Here is a 4,735-nt window from a genome sequence, read left to right as displayed (position 1 = left end):
CCCCCCTGCTTTTCTTCCTCTAAGCAAAAACAAAAACAAAAAGCCCCTACCCCTCCCCCCAACACACACTCATGTACAACATAATTTTTTTTAAATACCACCCAAAAAAAAACAACAAAAAACAACAACAAACAAACAAACAAACAAACAAACAAAAAATTGAATGACGAAGCCAACAACACCCTTTGCCCCCACGAAAACAGCCACCTCAAAACAGACTAACAGACAAACAAACAAAAAAACATACAAACGCAAAAGAAACAGAACAGAACAGCAACACAGCTCCAAAATGTGTGGACGAGAACAGAACTGTTTCAGATGCAGCAAAACCTACAACAACAGCTCAAAACCTGCGAATTGAAAAAGAGTATGGCTCCTGATGGGTGTGACGTACTAAATGAAAATCTTCTTGTTTTGCCGTTCTCGTTTCTCCTCATCACTTCATTTACTTCATCATTTTCCGTGGGTACTCTGGTGTAGTTCGCTCATACTTTCCAGTCAAACATTAAATGCAACGAATTAATTTCAAGTCCTTCTTATCTTATTTCGTCTTTTTTGTTTGTTTCGGAAGTGTTTTACGGCGCTCGCAACTGCTTATTAGCATGCGGGACACATTAAACATTTACGGTGGGTAGGATATTTTGAATTTTGCTTGGGTGGCGGCCTAGACGGTCAGAGATAGTATAAGAACGTATAGGTGGCGGCTGAAGCCTACTCTTATCGATTTTAGACAAATAAGAGAGGGGGCAAAGGGGGTGAGGGGGTGGGAGCAGATTGTGGAGACGAAAGCAGACGACTGAACATTGCTAGAGAGCAGAAAAAGGAGGGGAGAGGAGACTATTTTAGAGAAAAAAAATTTTCCGACGCTCCCCGGATTCAAACGCGGGACCTTTGAATGAGAGGCAAACACCTTAACCTATAGGCCGAGAGAGCCGACCCCCCCCTTCTTATCTTTGTACCTTACTTTCTTGTAGTAAAACCTTACTCTTCGGCACTTGCATGACCTCTATTGGTGTTGCAGGTGCAGTAACACTCTTCCAAAAACTAAAACTAAACCCCCGTTTCCCATTCGATATAGACTTCTTCTGTTACCTACGTTACACTGTGTACACATACCGTCTGTTTTCTCACAGCTCTCTTTTTAATTTCATTCTACAGGCTTATACTTGCGAGTGTACAAACAGTCATGTATCTTGTTTCCGCTACGTTCCTTCTACGTTTCTTATCTAACGATAATGATAATATGGCGCATTGCTGCATCTTCATTCAACACTTCATATTTTCCTTTCACGAAGAGCATAACCAACTGAGGATGTCTCAGGCTTTAAGGGAGCGCCCCCCTCCCGATAACGAAAAGAAAAGGTTTGAGGAAGCGGTTTTCACCTCTGTAGCCACCTAGTAGATTCAATGTTAACAGAAACACCACACATTTGCCTCATTGAGTATATCTTTTTTTTTTTTTTTAATCCGATCCGATTCGGCTAACAGTGTTTAGATTTTCAATCGAAATAATTTTTGAGGCAGCGTGGTGGAATCAGACTCTCGTCAACTTTAATGCATGTAGAGTTACTGGTATCATCTTAAAGCTTGTTCAGTTGTCTTTATTTGGATGGGAAAAAAATCCATTTATCTTGAGTACAAGTCGAGATATTTGCGAAAGAAGGAGGTGGGGTTCACCTATTTTCAGTGGTAAAATTAGTGAGAAAATGGCCGCCAAAGATTTGTTATTTCCTTAGCTAAAGAGTCCGTGGTAACTAAAAATTTACATTTTTTGAATCTTTAATCAACGTTTTTCAGAAAAATCCACACATAAACGAAATCTTTAATGGGTATGAAAAGAGTTTAGCCGAAAAACAAAAATTTGATAAAAATTCACAAACCTGCGGAAAAATACAAGTTTCTTCACTTTGATTATTTTGACGAGAGCCTGATTCCACCACGCTGTCTCACATTTTGATTCGTCGTGCAGTTTTCAGTTTTCATTTCATAAACCTTCTCCACTGGCTGGGAGTGGTCGATTAACGACGCTTTGGTGGGTGTGGTTTGCTCTTTCTTTTCCATACAAAATATTCTGTCGCATCGTCCTTATCTCTCCTTTATTTTGTATGTTCCTCTCTAGTACCACCTCTAATCTTCGGTACGTACGTGACCTATATGAGATGCAAGTACTGTAAACTTATTACAAAAATTAAAATAAAACACCTGGCTGGGGTCTAAAATTGACGTCACGACAGGGTGGAAAATATGAAAACAGTTTGAAAGGAGCGCTTAACTCAAACCATACTTGGGGGCGGGGGGGGGGGGTGGGGGGGGGGTCTCGAGGTCTAAAGGTACGGTGTTCTCCTCTCTTTCAAAAGGTTAATGGTTCAAAACGCAACTGCGACGGAACATTTTCTTATCGGAAATGTTCTCCTTTCATCTCCTTTTCTGCTCTGGAACCATGTTCTGTCGTCTGCTATATCTCCACTTTTTGCTCCGTCTCCCCGTCGTCTTTGCCCCGTCCTCTGGGCTCCTGACTCTTTCTGCTGCCTTTCAGCTGCCATTCCTTGGTTGAAGTAAGTGGTTTGGTTGAGTCGTTGTCCTTTCTCAACAGTCTGCATTATCGACCCCGCAATGAAAGCGACAGTGAGCTGATGTCATGGAGACGACTTTTGTGTTTACAAAACACTGACCTCAAAATCTTTTTTTTTTTGGTCTCAGCCACTTGAACTTGGTGGATTAGATGAAGAAAAGCTAATTACCTAATTTTAGAGATAAAAAATAACATCTATGCGGAAATAAGACCTGTAAGTAAAAGATGACCATATGCTTACATAATTATAGCGAAGATTGTTTTCTATTTTTTTTTGGTTATTGTTTTACGGCGCTCGCAACTGCAAAAGGTCATATGAGCGCACAGGACACATTAAACACTTTCAGTTGGTAGGAAATTTTGAATTTTGCCCGGGAGGCGGCCGAAGCCTACTCTTATTGATTCTGAGCCACCAAGGGATCTTTTACATGCGGAACTTGCACACAGGACCTCCGAGATTTTTCGCCCTTGTCCGAGAAGGCTAGGTGTAGATCTTCCCTACCAGAGGATCAGGGGAGTGGCTGAAAGACAGCAGTAAGAAGGAGCTAAGGAGTAGCAGTAGAAAGGCTGCAGAAAGATTCAGGAGCCCAGAGGAGGGGGCAAAGGAGGTGAGGGGGTGGGGGCAGAAAGTAGAGACAAAAGCAGAGGACAGACCATTGCTGGAGGAGGTGAAAGGAGACAATTTTAGAGAAGAAAATGTTCGGTCGCTACCTGGATTCGAACTCCAGGACCTTTAAATGAGAGGCCAACACCTCTAGGCCACGAGAGCCCACTCTCTTTCTCTAACAGTAACAGAAACACATACCCTTAACGAGTTTAATTATAAACAGCTCAACTAATTGTGAAGACACATGTTTTTCCACATTTTGTGAAGGAAAAGGGTGGAGTTAGGGTATGTGTATAACTATAATATATATGTCTTTCAAACTGCAGACTCATCATTTCAAATACAAGTAGCTTTAAAATAATTCCCTGGCCTGTTAATTAGACTTTTCTAAAAATTTGTGACGTTTTCCCCGGTGTTATTTTTATCTAGCTTACGGGGAGAGTTAGGTCAGAATTTGATTCTTTCTTTTTTTAAATTTCCTTTTTCCGTTTAAATTTGTTCCGTTGAGGTTGCAAATTATGATTGATAGCGTTTTTCTGATAGACGGAATTTGCAATAAATTGAATTATTAACACATTATCCTGCGATGTACCCCATTCCCCAAAAAAATCAAAAGAAGAAGAAGAAGGAAAAAAAAGGAGAAGAAGAAGAAGAAGAAGAAGAAGAAGAAGAAGAAGAAGAAGAAGAAGAAGAACAACAACAACAACAACAACAACAACAACAACAACAACAACAACAACTACTACTACAACAACAACAGAATAAGAGCAAAAACAAGAGTAAGAACAAAACGACAACGAAACGCACACTCACAAAACAAAATGGATTTTTTTTCTTGCTCTCGGTCTTTCCCGGAGACCAGTGTTTGTAATTTATGTACGCCATTACAAAACAAATTTCCCAAGGGGGTCAATATAGTGGAATTTATTTATTCATTCATTTCTTTAGTGCTTTGTTCTTTACACCTATATATGTCTTTATTTACTATTCAACTTTGACGATTTAGAGCAAACTTGAGTTACAATTATTTTAACCCGCATTTCCCTCTCTTCTTTCGAATCAGTGTCATGATTTGGTTCTTCGCATTGGACGCAGAAAACATAAGTTCGATTCTCGCGTACAAAGCAAAATTATTTTAGCTTTCTCCGTCTTTTAAATTACTCGGATACTGTATTTCACTTATCCTGAGCTAGCCCTGAATGGCAGGGTAAAAAAGCACGCCTCCTAAATGATCCAAAGTGTGTCTATGAAGGTACTAGTGCACAATAGCGTTTCAGTCAGCTCTTGTGAGGTGTTAATGTGATATCCTTTATTTCGGATGTAGTACCCTCTGAAATTGAATTTAATTTTGCGTATGAGTCATTATGAAAATGGAATTGTAGAAGATTAACGCGACACTATAGGAATAATTTAGGAAAAGGGTTGTTTCGACCCTGTCTGTCAGAGCCAACTTGGGTTCATAAAGATACAACGTCCCAGTAGATAAACGGAATTACCTTTTACTTGGTGTCAACCTCCCCCCCCCACCCCCGCCCCACACCTACACACTCACTCAC

This window comes from Aplysia californica, unplaced genomic scaffold, assembly GCF_000002075.1.
Source record: "Aplysia californica isolate F4 #8 unplaced genomic scaffold, AplCal3.0 scaffold00041, whole genome shotgun sequence".
NCBI lineage: Eukaryota > Metazoa > Mollusca > Gastropoda > Aplysiida > Aplysiidae > Aplysia > Aplysia californica.
The sequence above is the reverse complement of the archived record's forward strand: the minus strand, read 5'-3'. Positions refer to the sequence as shown.